This window comes from Bombus fervidus, chromosome 5 (genome assembly GCF_041682495.2).
Source record: "Bombus fervidus isolate BK054 chromosome 5, iyBomFerv1, whole genome shotgun sequence".
Lineage (NCBI taxonomy): Eukaryota > Metazoa > Arthropoda > Insecta > Hymenoptera > Apidae > Bombus > Bombus fervidus.
In genome coordinates, this window is record NC_091521.1 from 12462682 (window position 1) to 12482579 (window position 19898).

The 19898-nt window shown below is 34.4% G+C and overlaps 1 protein-coding gene across 2 annotated transcripts in view; it reads left to right on the forward strand.

The window, feature by feature from the left end:
- The first annotated feature begins 386 nt into the window (after positions 1-386).
- LOC139987269 (uncharacterized) overlaps positions 387-19898 on the forward strand; it is a 40483-nt gene continuing 20971 nt past the window's right edge. Inside the window, exon 1 of one of the 2 annotated variants that reach the window (XM_074111721.1) lies at positions 387-703. The gene's annotated coding sequence lies outside the window, so the exon portion shown is untranslated. The remainder of the gene's footprint in view (positions 704-19898) is intronic. The other variant, XM_072003303.1, reaches the window with a different exon arrangement.

A 19898-nucleotide genomic window follows, 5' to 3' on the forward strand; every position in this document is an offset into this window, starting at 1 on the left:
TCGATGAATATCCCATATAATTTCATCAATTTTCTGCACATTTTGTTTCATGGAATTAATCGCCCTGACAAACGAGCGACTCATATAGCATTCATAGTAAACTTGATCCCATCACTACCTTCGCCATAAAATCATCTCTTTCTTCGTTTCTCTCGCGGTTTCCTTTGCTACACGCCACTGGGCGTCACGACCTAACCCCTATCTCTCTCTCTCTCTCTTTCTCTCTTTCTCTTTCTCTTCACCCTCATCCCTGTTTCTCTTGTTACGCACCCCCCACCCCTTCTATCGGGCCTAGCGCTCGATCCTGCGTGCATTCCCCTTGGTCTCTCGGTTTCTCTGTCGCGAGCCGTGGCAACCGGTCCGCGCAGGCTACCGCCGCCGCAGCCGTCGTTAGACGAGCGGCAACATTCATCCGGACGCCGTCGCGCCGGGGACGTTTCAGTCGGCGTTCTAGCCGCGTTCGTAACCGGCCAAATCTATCTTCCGTCGGCCGGGAATCATTCGTAATCACTCGCATTACGCTACGACGAGAATTAATACCCTGAAGCTGACTAAGGGTGCGTCGGACAATTTGTGCTGGGTGAGAGAAAGGTGACACGAAGGGGTCGTGAACTCTCGCTTCTCTGGATCTTCGACCTACTTGTATTCTACTCACGGCTGCTTTTCAAGTGGAGAGGAAGAGATTATTGTAGCAGACGTCCAGGTATGTATTATCTGACCGCTTGATTTGATGCATGGTGTTCATGAGAGAATGAATGGTTGTGGCTCGGAATAAAAAAAAAATTGAATTTTAGAGAATTCGTAAGGAACACTCTGGCTGCTATAGTTGTTTCAAGCAGAGAGACAGAGATTATTGTTGGAGGTGTGTACTACTTGATTGCTTGGTGTGATGTATCGTGTATGAAGGAGTGAACGATTTTGCTTGCATGATTGTGCTTTGAAATAAATAATTGCCTTAAAAATTTGTAATAAATATTTTGGATGTAATAATTGTTTCAAGCAGAGAGGAAGAGATTATTGTTGCAGACGTCGAGGAGTGTACTATTTGATTGCTTGGTGTGATATATCGTATATGAAACAGTGAATGATTTTGGTTAATATGATGCATGGTATGCATAAAGCAATGAATGGTTTTGGTTGGATGTTCTTGGTTTGCTAGAAATAATTGTCTTAAATAATCTGTAATAAATATTTTGCATGTAATAATTGTTTCAAGCGGAGAGGAAGAGATTATTGTTGAAGATGCCGAGGCGTGTACTACTTGATTGTTTCGTATGACATATGGTGTATAAAGGTTTTGGTTGAATGGTTATGGTTTGGGATAAATAATTGTCTGAAATAATTTGTAATAATTATTTGGGGTATAATGCTCGTTTCAAATGGAGACGAAAGGATAGTTGTTGATGACGATTACCTGATGGCTTACTGTGATATATTGCCGCATTAAGGCTCGTTTGAAATCTCTGTACTTCTCCTACTACAGCGTCTGTTAATGAGTTAAGACGTGGATGGTTATGGTTTGAGATAAACCATAACCATAGGAAGAAGAGAATAAACAATTATTCCAAATAATTTGCCATAGATATTATGGTTTTGGGATCTTCATCCTGATAATGTTAATTATAGCAAGTGGAGAACAGGAGATTGTTGTTGGAGACGTTGAGATTTGTATTATAGGATAACGGTTGGTATGATGTACAAAGGATGTTTGGGTAGAATAATTATGGTTTGGAGCGGAGGATGTCGATTAATGTGCGTGTTTGTAATGGATGTGGATTTTAGAGGGCGAATCAGGGTGCCAGGGTGTGGTGGGAAATTCAGTGTCTAGTTACTCGAGTATGTTTATGCTGGATAGAGAGATATACGGTAACATATCGTGGTGTTTATCTCCAGTGCGTAAGTGTGTGCACGAGGGAATGACCAATGGTCACAAAAGTTCAAATCTGGAGTTGAGATGTAGCTGAATGTCGCAGAGCAGTTCTTTGAGTTTCTCAGTGTGATCTTTCGATTCTTGTGTCGTTGAGAGACAAAAGTATATTGCACGTGTATTTGGAAAGTGTAGCAGCTGAAAATGATTCAGCCCGATGTTGGAAGTACATTACAGCCATGAAAGAAGTATCTCAAGGGTTAACAATGGAAAATTACAAAGAATAACATTTGATCGCCGTTTCTTTTCTTAAATAATTATTTTGACCAAGTTTGAAATAGTTTTAAATAATTTGAGTTGTGTCATAGTTTAAGTATACTTACAATATATTTTGTCGGGATTATTTCGTTTAATTTGAAAGCTTTTTATGCTACCTATATCTAGATATATTAAATACACGTGAAATGACTTTACGAGTGCTGTTAAAGGAAAATATAAGATAAACTTTCTTGACAAAGAGATGTTTTTTATTAAATCATAAATACGATACGGAATCCGTTATTCAACTAGTCACGCTTCGCTAAATCTCAATAAAGGTGCATTCACACAAAATTAAAAAGATTAAGTTCACCGTGAAAGATAAAATTCACAGTTTTAAAACAGTTTCCAAAACATTCTACGAGATAGAGATATTTATTGTGAAAAAAGAGGCTTAGAAAGATAATACCAGAAGAAATCGGATCTTTTACATGTTTCAATCTAACATACGATAGATATATCAAATTTCTATAATACATGTTCATCCCTTGAGAGTGGATACAGACGTATATCGTGTATATTTCTCTATACTTGTATAAATTTCAGAAATTTCTCTACCTCTAACGTACAATAATATCATTTGTGATGGATATTGTAAATACCTTACACGTCCATTAACAGAGTATTCTCATTTAATATAAATAATTCATCATTATTTATTTAAATCAGTTATATGTTAAAATAAATAAATCAGCTTACTCCAACGTGCAAACGAATTATTTTATATTCTGTTTGATGATGAACGATGCCTCTATGTTGTTAAAATTAAGCATTTTTCGTACTTTATATGGATTTTATGCAAGAGTTACTCTGCAACCTGGTGGACGTTCATGAATTCCGCAAGAAAGAGAAAGTTTTGGAAAAGTTGACTACGGTTCCATGGTGCAAGTTCGGAAAGGTAATTTTCTTGCCCCTCTTACGTATACGTAGGAATGATTAACGTTGTTGAAGTGATGTGAAACTCGCGTATGTTGAAGAGAAATAGTTTAAGAAACTTTTTGAGACGTGTTCTCTTGAGGTTAATAGTGAATTATGCAACAGAATGAGATTTTAGACAGTTTTATAGCCCGGATATTCTCCCGCTGCTTTATATTTGATCATCTTAATTTATTAAGTTTGTCGGATATTACTGAAACATCTGGGAAATTAGAATTAAAAACATTTCAATTATAATAAAAACTTAATTATTAGCTTTGTTGAATTTCAACTAATTTCTTTCTGTCTTACTTTAAATAATTCTTTTTCTTTTTTTCTTTTATTAAATCGTACTTTTTTTATTCTCAATTCCTCTTTAATTTAGTACAGAAGTCGAATTTCTCGTTATATTTTCTCATAGATTTTAACGTCTAATAATAATTATTCCCTGTTAATCTCTACTAATTCCTTTTAATTGCTGCTTCCGCGATTTTTAGAACAAGGAAAAGCTCTATGTAAACTCGATTAACTGTAAAGTATCTCGCAATTATCTCCAATTCTTTTTTAAATCCCCCTCGTTTGTATCTGGTACCGAGGAAATTCGTTCACATTCATTCGAACACATAATTCCCTTTTACTCGCCACAGTATCAAACGACTGATCTTGATTTTCGTTCTCTAAATTAGCAAATATCCCGGCGAGCATCGTAACCACTTATCTAAAATGGAAACTCACAGGAAAACACGAATTTCGTTTGAAAAATACAAACGAAGCTGAAAAGTAGCAGTTTATTGCTCGTAACATAATATTGCGATATTACGTTATATTATTTATGCATTTGAAAATAATATTTCAATGAAAGGGCTTACTAATATTTAAAAATAAACGAAAATCCGAGACCACATTTCTCATTTACTATAACTTTATTATTTCTATTAAAATGTATTAATTTTATTATTTTATTATTAATCAACTGTGAATATTTACGCATTTATGGGAAATTGAAAAATGCAAAAATACGTACAATGCCCGGAATGTAGCAAATATTCAAAGCAAAATATTCTGTAAAATATTTAAACATTTTAATATTTATAATAATAAATATTTTCAATTATTCGACGAGTAAAACATATCTCTGCTTAGCTTTCATTTCTGCAATCGCATTCATAAAAATATAAATTTGCATAAACACACGCAATCATTAATTTGATCTGATCATTAATTTGCAATTAATGCTTCGAACATAGATAGCAATATGTCTTACTTGGATATAAGTTTTCTACGAACTCGAAGGATGAAAATCACTTGTCAAGCCTTTTCCTCGATTCTTCGAAACAAGCTGACCAGCTTTTTAGCAATTTGGTTTCTGTAAAACGCATAATGATTACAATCTTTTAGTTGGTAGAGTACCAATTGCAAATGCATATTGGCGACGACGTATATTTTGAAAGAACGTCGGAAGCAATTATCTTCTTAGCGCTACTTCACTTACCCACGATTTTAGTCTAATTGCTGGTACAGTGCTTGTTGAGAACGAGCAATCCAGATATACAAGGCTGCTAACGATTCGAAGTCACGTAGCTATAGAGTGTCATAAGATTGGTTTTTTGAAAGATACGAGAGATAATTTAGAAATAGATTGCTTTAACCTTCGCTGCTGATCGAATTTCCAATACCTGTCTTATGTGCTAAGTGCTAACAAAAAATTTCCATGTGAAATCTATTCCCACGATTTGCGAACTTTGCATATTTGAAAGAATCCTCGGCGTGATAGCGTTTTTGCTTTACATTTTTATAAAAATAGGTTTTTTTCAACATTTTGTCGTTTTTAACGTGTTCAAATGTTTGCCTTAAAAGCAAAATTACTATTTTACTACTTTTACTGTAATAAAAATTCCCTTTTTCCCATAATCCGGTAATTTCTAACATAGTAACACTGTATTAATTCATCTTTTATTTTGATAAATCATTCGAAAGTAATTGTACACAGATTGTATTTGATACGATTACAATATTACAATGATATAGGTAATTACGTATTAATTAATCAATACATTGATAATATACGTAATCACGATATAAAAATTTAATAATAGCACACATTGTATTTCTAATTTTTCGAAACAAATGAAAATGGGAAGAACAGCTAGTTGAAGTTTTATTCGCTGTTATATTGCTAAGTTATATGAGGATTTTGAACTTAACGTGAAATATGGCGCTTAACAAGAAACAGAATACGAAACATCGACTGCGGTACAGAATTATAGCAACGTATGAAGAATTGATAACTTAGTTCCTGATATGCAACAAAATTTGCCAGGAAATTCGGAATGTAGGTAATAAATTTCGTATCACGTCGATACGACTCCATAACGTAACGTCAACGTGACATGACCATAATGCAAAATGAATATTTAAACATTTTAATGGACTGCATTTTTTGTGTTCACAAACTATTACGATATGCAATGAATTAAAAAGCTTCTACGAGAATATCGTGTCGTATAAAATGTTTTTATTGCAGATTTCAAAATGTATAGTACATAGAAGAACACTTATGATATCAAAACTATATTTCTGTCTATAAAATCTTCTATCCTATAAGACATGATATACCGATAAAAAGTTTGTACGAGTATTCATATGCTTCAATGAACAGTTTATTATGCTGCTGCAACTTGTACGAAAAAAATTAAAAGCATCCTGTGCTTCGCGATTTTTCAGCGAAATGGCAAGATTAAAAGAAAATAGGAATAAAGAGAGAAACGCTATTGCTAGAGACTTGGTCACGGTTTGGAAAAAGGTGTAGTTTGCAGTAAAAGAACCGTAAGCAGTACTGTATTTACCCCAGAATCTCGGAATCGGATGAATGCCCGAATGATTTGGCCATTCTTCGTCACAAAAGACTTTTGCCTTTCCTTTTTACAACTTCAAACACGTCTCTGTCTCACCGATGGAAATTCTTCCAATTGTCTCGAAAATATCCTTAATCTTGCCGATTCTATCAACGTCCATAATTTCAAGTTATTGTGAGATTCGAACGTGTATTCGTTCTCTCGCCGTTTATACAAGAAACGATGGGACAAAACTTCAATCGCGTCGTTAATCAGGTCAAATAGGTAAAAAGAAGATCGTATAAATGGATGTCCGAAAATGCTTTATTTGAGAGTTATCAGCGTTCAAAAATTGTTATTGAACGTTCTGACGGTTACAATGAATGTTGGAAATTCCTTGCTTCCCCAAGAACGCAGACTTTCATCGATCTTAACGATCGCCGAACTCTTTCGAATATTCCTACGATCGTTAAGCACAACTTTCGCGAAAATCTTTGAACGGTTATAACTCTTCGATAAAGCATTTTAAACTTTTCGTAAGTTTATACGAAGCTTTTTACCTACTTGATCTCGTTAACGCGTAGTACGAGTTTTGTTCCGACGCGACAAGCTTTTTCGCGCCTGTGTAATAAATAAAAAGAAAAAACACGGCGAGTTTATGTTAAAACCCAACACGAAAAAATAGTATTAAAAAAAAAGCTTTTATCCATACAAACAATTATTCGAGTTCCCAAAAATGGGTTGTACAAGATAACAACAACAAAATATTTCTATGAAAAGTTACGATTTGGTCATTTGGTCAGTTCTAGTATTAAACGTTCAAACGGTGAAATATGTACGTGAAAAAAAAAAAAAGGAACAATTCGCATTGGAAAAGTTAATTCAAAGAATATTGAAAATATAGGCGGAAGCTTAGAATTTTTCGTCGATGGGAATGGAAGCGACAGCGATGCATGTTGGAAAGTTATTCGGTGCTTCTCGCGGCCGGTTGAACCAGCGGTGCGACTACATTTGTCCGGCCAGTGCATGGGTCAAGCTACTCGTCTCTCGCCAGCTACTCACTTCTCGCTGGCTACTCACGTCTGATCAAAGGACGACCGAATTTACTTGGTGCCCGTTATCTCCGTTCGAATTCCGATACGGCGAGAAATATGATAGCTTTCCCGGAGCTTTCGAATCGATTTCCGTGAAATTTGATCGCGTTCGTCACTGCCTTAAACCGAAAGCGAGAGAAAGAATGGAGAAATGAAGAAGGAAGCGAAGGAAATGTAGCAGCGTATATGGATAGACCGCGTTCCAGTCACGGTGAATAGCCTCTGTCAAAATGCTGAGAAAGTAAAATGAAATGAACGTCGATCAATTTAACGTATGACGAACCATCTTTAAGGTTTTTTATTCATTGAACAAACATATTTCGTGGATAATTATTATTTTAATAATATTCCGTAATTTTAACTATTCCAGGATTTCTACAATTTACTGTAATTACTCTGTTAGCATTAGAATTACCAATCTAAATGTACTGTAAATTTTGCTAAGAACACCTGTGTATTTTTGGTAATTATAAAAATAAAAAATCTCCGATGTATCATTTTCACGCAAATAGTACGGTTTATTAATTACCATTGTTTAATAATCGTTATGAAATATTTATGATACGACTGGTTATTCGAAGCTAATGGAAGTGCAGAAGATACTTTTTCATAAGCTTAACTTAATACTCGAAATTTATTGTTACTTCGTATAAAATAAATTTTAAACTTACGGTCCGCAGCCATTCTACGAGGAAATATATATTGGCCACATCTTCGGTATTTTCTCTAATAACCGTAATGTTAAAATACAGAGATAAATTGTATGAAAAAAAGATGCAAATTAAACGTTGTATCGAAGCAACATTATATCATTCTTAACGGGCAAAAGTGTCCTCCGTATCGCAAGTTATCCTGTACCCTAATCTCCCTACCCTAAACGATCCTCCCACGTCTTCATTCTTCTCGTAATCGTCTTACCCTTAAAGTCATCCGTCATGCATAGCCTCATCCACCTACTCAAAATCCACAGTCAAGGACTAACATAAATCAATATTGATAACACTAATCTTCCTGATCTAAATATAAATAAACAAATAAAAGCTAAGCAAGGATTCTTCTCACCTATAAGAATGTTTCAGTGATAGTAGAACAACGTCATAACGTAACAGACGCTCTATTTTGGATATTTTACGTATTTTTCCATTTCTTGTGAATTTCGCCTAATACTGCATCTACGAGCTTCATAGATACGTAAAAATCCGCTCCCCAATTGTAATTAATCAGACTTATGTTTCTTCTGTTAGTGATAGTTTCATCGCTATATGATACTCGAGTGCTTTGTTGTCCACGTAAGGATTAAATTCTCTCGAATTCGGTGGAACACGTAGCAATTCCAAACTTTTGACCTACGGTGTATCACTCTGAGTACCTCTTGGTCGTCTGACAAATCGCCCCCGAGCCATTAATTTATCTCCACCGGCGTATCCAGCATCTTGAGTTACAAAAATGGCGTCACGAAGAGTAATGTCAAGTATAAAAACAAGCTGCCGAAGAAACGAAAAAAGAAAAGAAAAAAAAAGAAAGCGAAGAGTCGAAAGCACAGACAGCAACGAGTGGATGAAATTGAAAAACGAAGTCGAAGAGCCGAACGTCGCTCGAGGGTGTAATATGAAGAATTTCCGTTAAAAACAAGTTGTTTGCCGATGTATTTAGACGGTGAAAATTCAGATAGCGAGTTGGGGTCTGTGAGATCGTAGCTCTGCAAGGAAATGTCGATGCAACGTTTCGACTAGAGAATATTTCAAAGCTTGAGTGAAAGCTGAATATGTAAACAGCTTGTCGATGCTTCTCTCAACAGTTTCCGCGAATCGTATTTGTTTCGAGCGAAAATAATTTCTCGATGGAATAGCAGGGACTATAGGTAATTTGTATTGTCGATTCGATTTTTTTTTTTTTTTTATTCTGATATTTTTTCTACTAAAAATCGTGTCATACAGGCAAGCCGCGAATAAACCGCCGATATTAAACATCACGACAAATGACAGCTCTGCTGTGTGCTTCGTTAGAAGTGTTCTTTGACGTTTTCCGATTGTACGGGTATAAATAGATGGATAAATCGCGTCGAAAGTGACAAATAACGTTTGCTTAATAGGAACATGGAATACTAATTCTCTTGGTCAAAAGCATTAATTAAATGTTGAGTGTGTGATTTGCGACGGAATTTCAAGAATAATACAACTAATTATTTGAAAATAATTAATTAATATTAAGCGTGTACGATGGAAATATAAAGTAAAAGGTTACCGGGAAACATGTAAATTATTCTGTGACATTTTTCATTCATTATGATCAGAAGTTTATTATCTGATATTTTTTAGTCTATATAATCTACTTAATGATTAATAAAATACATAATATTTGGAGTAATCCATGTAATAATTGGTGAAATAAAATATGCATGCATAAGCAATATAATAAATGCGAGTAGGAAATTATACGATTAATTATTAAAACATTTAAACTAGGAGGCATTTTTTATGCATACTATGCATATTGTATGTGTTTTGGAAAACATTTCGCAATTTCATTAACATTATAACGAGACAAGACTGTTACGTATTACATTAACGAACTTTGAAATTTACTTTGAAAATGTACATAGTAGTTGTAGGATATTTACTGCGAACGTATATTTAGTGAAAAATTAATACACATTAATGAATAGTTATATGAAACATACGATAAATGTTAAAAGACGATCCCAGTGAATATCGAGTCTTGTTAACATAATGAACAATCGACTGTTCGATCTATTTTTCTAAACTCTGCTAAATATATATTTATGCTAAATATCTTGTAATTTTTGTACATTTTTTTCCAAATTGCATTCAAACTTTACCAATATATCGATGACGGTCAAATCTCGTTACAATGCTAAGGAAATTTCAAATTATTTCATACACACACAGTATATTCATAAAATATTTTTACAAGCGTCGACATAATTTTGCGAGATTACTATAGGCGGCAACAATATTTCGAAATACAGCAGCAGCGCAATACTTGCGAAAAACCGATAAAGCGACTGTAAATCAACTCGAAGGAACATTTTCGAAGCTTCTAATGCAAAAAACGACAACTATTTTCTAATCTTCCGGCGTAATGAAGCGAACAACACACTTTCGTGAACAGTTTCTCGCATAACACCGTAACGAAGCAGCCTGCCGAATGATTAATCGGTTCTAATCGCATTTCCGGCGGATTTCCATTCCGACGACCGAGCACTCGTAGTCGATAGAAACGATACGACTGAAATTTCGAGGTAGCAACCCTATTTATTCAGTAGGAGAGCGGTAAAGGTAGACAGAATACAAGGACGTTTCATTAATCTCGTGTAACCTGATTTTTCTTCGTTTAACAAGAAAACATTCCGCTGACATGCTACTTTCTTTCTTTTTTTATTCAGATTAGAGAGATAGGACGTATAAAGAGATAAAAACAAATTTTTTGATATAAATAAATATGTAAAGTCAGCCATAATATACCGATATGCGATGCCATGGTCCTTTTGCAATAATTTATTTATTAACTAATAACATTGGTAACATGACAAGTGACAAGTTCTATGTTACGCGTACACGTATATTGCATACGTTAATTATAAATCAGCTGAAGGTCGTAAATAGACGGCGGATATTTATGCAAATATGCATATTTTTTATATTGCATATGTTTCGTGTATTTCATTTAAAAGACATACGACTGAATATATTATATATTCCCTAGATATTTTACGTAGATACCTTACTTCTGCCATTTCCTTGCAACACCTTGTTGTTGCAACTTGTTGTAACCTGCATGATCAATAGGTTGCGCATTTTTATGCATTTGCGAGAAATTTAAAGCTGCAAAAGTACACAGAATGCAGAAAATATGGAAAAATATGTATATGCGCATGTGTACCGTGTAAACAAAGTCGCGCAACAATTGATTTGCAACAGAGTACAAAAACTTGCGTTCAAATACAGGAAACGATGGAAAATACAATTTAAAATATAGAACATTTTATACGGTAAACAAGTGGGGAAAGGGTAACGCGTTAAGGAAAATAGAAAAAGTATTTTTTTTTTTTTTTTTCTAAATTGACACTTCACTTATCGCTCTGTATTATGTTACAAGAAATACGTTTTCTTATTACTGGGGAAAAAATCACTTTCGTCGCTCGATATTGGGTCGTTTCGTATCGGATTGTGATAAGATACGTTCTGTCTTTTCTTCTAATAATTCTTCGTAACAAGCCGTACAAGTTCTCAATTCCCTTTGAAATCCTGTAGAACGTTCAAGATTGATATCATTTACAGTGAAACGATAAAACGTGTTAAAATATATCGCATAACTCTAACCAAAGCGTGTTAAGTTAACCGTGTTAAAAGTTAATAATACGTGTTGGAAAAAACCGGGTAAGGGAAAACTGTGGGAAAATGAGTCGTCCAAAGGAAAAAGTACCGTGTAAAATGAGTCCCAGGTGTAAAATACAAAATGTATAGCAAAGTGTAATACTCGTTATAATATCTAGTACGTAAAATAATCTTTTTTTCTGCATTCCATTTTTCAAATTATGTCTACAAAAATAGGAATTTACATAAATATCCGCGATCTAACATCAGTTTATATATCATAGTAAGCTTATCCGATGTAATTTGAATAAAAAACTTCTTCCAGCTTACAAATTAATTTATCGTCACCTAAACGATACCATTTCACGGTAGAAGATCTCAATCGTTATACAGTCGTACTGAGAATTACAGAAAGTAAAATAAAATAGCTGATACATCGTAAATGTACACTAGATAGTTATGTAATATTTGTATACATCTTACGTACTCTTAACATATCATTTGCATATTGCTTGCGTATTTGGTTACATTTCAGCTGTATAAAAATCCGCAGTGTAATAATGAACTTCCTAAACGACGATATTGCGTCACGTTCGAATGTTTCACATTCACGAACGCCGATTCTTTCGTTGCGTGTTAACGTTGAAAAATAAATTTTACGCAATTGGATATTATTATCCCACTAATAGTATCAGTGCTAATAGATCGTAAGTTCGTCTCGACTCTCTTCGCCTGCGTTTTTCCAGCTAAATTAGGTTGCGTTAAAAAAAGAAAACAGCAACGTTCCAAGTGTCGATATATCTTTTTTACGTACACAAGTACGTACGCAACAGACACGGTTTTCTCTACGCCATAAAAGCAGGTGTTAACGCCCGGAGAATGCAAGGAGGAAAAAATAGACGCTCGGTTTAAAGTAGAAAGGTCTTTCGACGGCAGACACGGGCTCCCAATTTCCATTGATCGCGCAACGAATCTATACATTTCGTTTAAGCTTAATTGCTCTCAAAATGCCCTCGTTGCAAGGACCTCTGAAATCTGGTTCAATGGTTTTTGGCTCGACGTGCCGCTGGGGAATAAAACTTTCGTCGAAAACGCGAAGAAAACACGGGGAAGGCCAAAGGGCGTGGCCCACGGGGTAGGTGCGCGGTGATTTTTCTTTTGGGGAAACAAGCGTCGGATAATCCTAGGCTGGCTACTCGTGCGTGGCCAGGTCGATTGATTCGTTAGCTAATGCGGCCCGAGGATGAATCGCGGACGCATTTAACCGTGTATTCGAGTGGATTGCGCTGTCGGCTGGTGCTGGTGGTACGCATATCGAAAACAAACCGGGTGTCGCGAAAAATATATCGAAATATCTCGGAAACGACGCATCGTCGGAAGGAACGTTAAATTTGTTAATATTTCCGAGATAATCTAACGTAATAGAGAAGCGAAAGTTCTACGATTTCAAAGAACATTTTCGAGATTATCTCAAGACTAGTTTTCTTCTTTTCTTTTTTTCAGACGGAAAGTTATATCGCTGTTTGTAGATTCTTATTCTCTCTCTCTTTCTGAGAAGAAGGAGAAACTATTGTATTTAAAAGATCTCATCTTAAAAAGTTGTTTGATAGAAGAAAAAGCATTTCCAGATAGTCTAACTTCGTGTAATTTAATATTTTAATAATTACAGTTTAACGAATCTCTGAGGACTTCATAGCGAAAAATTGTTGGAAAAACGCTACCTATCGAGTGGCTTTTAATCATGAAAAATACAGAGATGTCTGATAGAGATAGTGTGTCCGTCAATATTTGTCGAGTCTCCATGGCAGATGTGTTCAATTTAACACGAAGCTTCGACAAACGTGGTGATTGCACACTCTGTGTCGAGGAATTAGCGAAACGTATCAATATTATTCAAGGATTTGAAACGAAAATTTAGAACTGTCAGTAGCTCTAAATTTTCCTAACGACCGAATAAATCTTTAAACGCTCGTCATTCACCAGAACCTTTACAGTTGCAGCACTCTCTCTTCTCTAGTGTCGCTTTTAATCATCTTTAAAGGATCTCCTTATCAGTTTACCCCTTGTTCCTTCGAACCGGACAGCTAAATTTCATTAGCGTTAGAATTACCGATGACTGCAGTAAAGTAAAACTTATGAAATAATTAAACCAGCCAGTGATTGAGAAGGCTCTTTCTTTGGAAAAAGAAATATTTGAATAAAAAAGCATTCACTCTTCTCAGAAACATTTTACGTCTACATTGTACGAAACATTTTGAAATTTCTTCTTAACATCGAAACGAGACACGGCTTTCGTCATTATATTGGCAAAATTGTGAACAGATCTGACAATGCATATAGAAGCTACAAAATAATTGTTAAAAGCATAAATCTTCTGAGGTATATCAAAGTATCTAAACAGTCGATTATTCGCTTTGATTGATAAACCAGAATATTTAACGAAGCCATCATTTACCACTAATTTTAAGTTTAATATTTTACTTTTGATATTAATTCATAGTGTATACTATTAATTTATTTAATTTATCTAAAACGCTTGATCTCTCATCCAGCTTATGTTTGCAATAAGCATCTTGTAACTTCTCCTGTACGTTTTTGGATTAGTTGCAAATTTTATTATTACAATCACGACAGTCGCGTCTCATTACAATGCAAACGAAGTTTCAGAAAGCTTGCGCGTAATACGTTCGGAAATATTTCCTGCCGCAAGTGTTCGAATACTTTCGTCAGTCGATACATTCTGTATCGTCGGTAGATTGATTATTGGAAATTTTATTTGAAAGAGCTTCATTTTTACAGCAACCTAACATTTTTCTCATAATCATAAATCAATCGTATCTCCGGTATTTTCATAGTAACATTCTACGTTATCGTGTTTCCAACGTATTAAAAATAGATTTTGATATTAGATAACGGTTCTGTAGATAAAAATTCGCAACACGTTGGAATTTTTCCCCGCTGGCGCAATCCTTTTGCCTGTAGTTAACAAATTCTCACATCGTTGCGCATATCTCCGTCGTCGGAGTCGCCGTCGAGGAAAAGGTAAATACTTGATGAAATTCGTGGCACGGCGCGTTTACAGATCGTTTAGATGAAGCGGCTCGAATCGAAATAACTCTCGATCAAGTAAACCGGCTACGTTATTTAAACCCTGTCGACGAAACTAACGACGCGTCTGTTTCACGACCAAATAACCGACATTAATCGAAAGTACAAGATAAGCCTCTACAAGATGATTTGCTAACCATTTATTTTTTGTTACAGTATTAGGTCCGTTCTATAGCGTTTTATTTTTATTAGAAAACAAGATATCTGCTAAATTAGCAACAGATAAAAATAGATAGATAGGAACATTGTCGTTTGATAACATACAGTGATTCAGTAAACTAATTGAACACTTATTAGAAACAATTTTTATGAACATATTTATATATTATTGGGTTGACAACTAAGTGATTGCGAATTATGTCAATACCACCTAATCACATACATCTAATAACCTTAACAATTTATTTTATATAACACGTAATATATTCATATATTGGGTTGGCAACTAAGTGATTGCGGATTTTGCCAATACCACCTAACGACCAAATCCGCGATCACTTAGTTGCCAAAATATATGAACATATTACGTGTTATATAAAATAAATTGTTAAGGTTATTGGATGTACGTGAATACAAAGGAACGCGTGGATAAATTGTAAGGTAGAAAATAAATATATTTTAAATATTAAAGTGCAAGTACAAAGTTTGGAATACAATATGAGCTGGTCCAGATCCGCACGCTAGCAGCGTTACCCTACGACTGAAAAACCCTGAAGCCAACGTTGTCATGTGTACCGTTTATGGTTTGCCTTCGACGCAGTCTTTTTTCTATACGCTGTGGATGGCTTCGGTGCTTGAGAAAACTAAAGACGAGATGTAGAGTTTTCTTAGAAGTGGTGACCACTTCGACATAAATGAAATTGCTTTTTTGTTTGTATGCTTCAGATATATTTAAAACATTACGTAAAACGTTATAAATTCTATGTATTACGTTGTATATTATTTTGGTAAGTATGATGTATCGTATATTTTAATGCATCTTATTCACTCCAATTATATCATGAATTACGATCCACCCTGTACAACAGTTGCTTTGTCATCTCCACGTTGAAAATGTTCGTTTGAAGCTTGAATTTTTATAGTATTTAATGTATGTCATTTAAAGATGTTTCTTTTAATTAATTGATCCGCCAAAGTCAAATAAAATTCATTTTATAACGGTCGTAAAAAGCGGTCGGCGCACTTGGAACGATACCTGGCTTTCAATTAACCGTAGATTAATTAAACTGTACAATCCATTTATTTGATAAACGAAACACGAGGTCACGAGGGTGCAACGGAATACAATTGATTACTTTCATAGGGGAGAGTTTTACGTTCGCATAATTACAGCAAGGAAACGAACATTTGTCCAATCAGAATTTTCGTTTCTCCACCCTCCGAAAAGAAGAATTATCACCAAATGTAAATTTCCACAAATTCGACACCAGTGCCTCGCGTATTTTTTCAGTGATTTTTAAATACGATGTGATTTTTCGCTATTTTTCCACCAATTTTTCGTGTAGCCAAAATTTTCGATCGTCCACCTTTCAAAGAAAAATTATGACCAAATTAAAAAATTAAACATCAGCAGTTAAAGTTGAACATCAGCGTCCTCATGAATATTTTTCACGATTGTTCACGACTTTTCCACGTTCGTGCAACTAAAACTTTCGTTTGCTCAATCTTCAGAAGAAAGTTGTAAGCAAAAAATTTTGATTGCACAAACGTGGACCAATCGTGGACGATCATATCCCACTTTAACGAAAAATGTTCATGGGCTGTTGATGAGAAATGTTTTAATTTGTTGATAACTTTTTTTGGGAGGTAAATACACCAAAATTTCGTTTGGACAAATGTGGACAAGTGTGGACAAATCATAGACAAATCATGGAAAAACGAACAATACCTTTTTATAAAAATTGCAATTGTGGAATCTTCGCAGATCATTTGTATTCTGCATTAGATGATTCATACGATTCAGCAATTTTGGTCGAAAAAATTTTAGAAGAAAAATTATTGAACAAATGGAACTGATATTCGACGAAAGAAAGAAAATTTTTCAACGAATTCTACGTTTCTTTGAGAAAATTCTTAAAGCTTTTCTTTAAATCGGAGGTGTTCACTTCGAAACATTACGAGACACGATGATCTTTTACAATATCATTTCAATTTCTATTTTAGCAACAGAATCTTCTTTCCTACTTTTTCACATATTATTTTCACTTTCTATTCCGTCTCCAAATATTCGACTTCTTTAAAATTCATAGCAAGCATAAATCTTTTCACAAGATGTACATTTTGAAAATATTTTCGAGATTTTCTCTTCAAACTTTCACATCGTACCTATTTTGCGTACGATACGATCTTCGATCTTTTTCCAAATTCAAAATATCAATTCGACGCATTCAAGTTTGACGTATAGCCTTCCATTTTTCTAACTACAAGACGTAACTCCTGAAATATTGCTTCCAATTTCCTTCAACTCTAAATCGTTACTGTCAATTTCCTTCTATTCTCTTGGCGAGTACTCGTATACCCGTACAATATGCATATGTGTTTTATTGAAACAAAATTCCATAGTAAGGTACGTATGTGTAAATTCTACTCTTCAGACATTACAAAATATTTCTTGATATTATTTCATTTAATATCCTGCGATATATCTTCTGGTTAGAAACCAATTGAACAATTAAAAGAAACCAAACCAATCAAATTTATAACAAATTCAAACAATATACAAACAAACCAAAATTATAACAAATTTTCTTATCTTAATAAATTCATCTTTCAGATAGTTAATTTTATTGTAACATTAAACTCGAATATATCAATTTTCTCTGTTATTCAATATTTTTGTTTCCTGTAACATTAAATTTTAACCTCACAATAATTTCGTATCTAGAACCTTCAAGGGTGGTGTATAGTATAGATACAGTAGTTCATGTGTACTATAACTCTCTCTCTCTCTCTCTCTCTCTCTCTTTCTCTCCCTCTCTTTCCCTAGGCTAGCGTATTCTGTACGCTAAACGAGTACACTAAGTTCGCTATTCAGCCCGTTCAAATATAATCGAGAGCACAGACTCGTTCTCACGGCAGAGAAAACTGTGAGTTTCCTCCGATTTATTGCGAACAGAGTTCAACTTGTTGATAAAAACAGGTACACCATTTATTCTTTGTTACGTGCATACATACGATTAATTACATCGTAATGGGAAATTTAATTGTTTGACGCGCAAGACGAGTAAGAAAATATACAATATATAAACAGGTGATATTACACGTAGAAATAAAGGAAAAAGTATACGACGAAATTTCTGTGTTCGAGGTTTACTTTCTGCGAAAATCGATTTTCAAGATTTCTTATATATCTTACATATACATACGATATAGGTGAAATAATGTTATTGAAATTAGCCTTCATTGTAGTCTTCTATTCATCAAATGTTGCCTCAATGCAACATTTCATTCACATCTTTCTCGATGAACGTACGCGACTGCATTTTAATTGCATTCGTTTGATCGTCTTTTCTTACATTCCTATACCTTCTTGCGATCGAATCTTCTAATTCTGTGACATTTACAGAAACTGAAATATTTACGCATTTTCTTACGCACATTCTCCGCGATATAATAAGAATATTCGTGCGGTTTTCTTACGTGAATTTAAACCGGGAAATAATTCCATCCGTACGACTGGCAATGTAATTTAACATTTTGAACGGATTAAAAATATTCTCTGCTTCGTCCAAACAAGTTTTTATTAAATTCGTAATTTCGCAAGAAACTGTAACAACTCCGTTCAAAGAGTTAATAAAAAGTAATTTTCATAAATCTGAAACAAGGAGACTTATTAGCATGGAAATTACTTTAATTAAATAACACGATACCTTGAGAAAGCTACTGTGAAGTTGAGATTTTATTCGAAAATATACATTGTATATACTACAACCTAATAACACAGGTGTTCATATAAATATTGGAAAAATTAATGTTTCTACTTAATTAGAACAATTCGAACGTCACGTTGTCACACGTATGAATGCGGTCAACCACATTGTGGTACAGCTGCAATTAACCCTGCGACGAAACGTTCGTGTACAGGCTTCAAGATCATTTTAATTGATCCGCCGGTACAATCGAATCGATTAGCAGGTTATTGTTTGCTGGTTGTAATTCATTTTCTCGACCAATACATTGGACTGTATCGATTCAGTTCTTATTATTTATGCAGCACGGTTATTCATGCGATAAACAACAATATAAGTACGGCCGTATTTATGCAACGCGATTATTAATGCGAAAAGTAACGATATAGGTCGTAATAAGTCAGTATAGTCGTACTTACATTGAATACTCGCGTTGGTATTGATTTATGATTATTCGATAAAGAAAAGTGACTCGTAAATCGATATGCTAATTTGAAAGTATATGGCAGAACATTCATTTTGTGTCTTATCGTTCTTATCGTCCTTTTTCGTTATTACGTTCCTCTATAAAAGCTTATAGAGCTTTTAAATTTCTCAATTTACAGATTCCGAATTTGGATTTTCAGTTCTTCATCTCCGATTCCTAATTTCCAAATTATAACTTCTGAACGATTTATTTGAAATCCTCGTTTCTCAACATTCTCCATTTAATTCTCAATCTTCAAGTTCTAATTTCAAAATCTATCGCGTTCGAAAGATCGAAGCACATGTTACCCTCTGGATGAGACAAACTTTCTCGTTCAGTTTCCCGAGAAATAATGATATTGTAATCGCAAGCGTCGTTTCTACATACAATTGATCAGAGTTTTGATACAAAGAAACGTAAATTAGAAACTATTAATTCAAATTCTCGGTACATTAACAAAATTCGAAATTTCGACGTAGAAATAAATTGCAGTTCTAATTTCAAAATCTATCGCGTTCGAAAGATCGAAGCACATGTTTCCCTCTGGATAAGACAAACTTTCTCGTTCAGTTTCCCGAGAAATAATGATATTGTAATCGCAAGCGTCGTTTCTACAGACAATTGATCAAAGTTTTGATACAAAGAAACGGTAATATCATGGACATTTATTTACTCGAGAAAGTTAAATATTTCTTCTGAAATTCAAACGTGCTCCAAATTGTTGCTGTATAGCGTAAATTAGAAACTATTAATTCAAATTCTCGGTACATTAACAAAATTCGAAATTTCGACGTAGAAATGAATTGCAGTTCTAATTTCAAAATCTATCGCGTTCGAAAGATCGAAGCACATGTTTCCCTCTGGATGAGACAAACTTTCTCGTTCAGTTTCCCGAGAAATAATGATATTGTAATCGCAAGCGTCGTTTCTACAGACAATTGATCAAATTTTTGATACAAAGAAACGGTAATATCATGGACATTTATCTACTCAAGAAAGTTAAATATTTCTTCTGAAATTCCAACGTGCTCCAAATTGTTGCTGTATAATG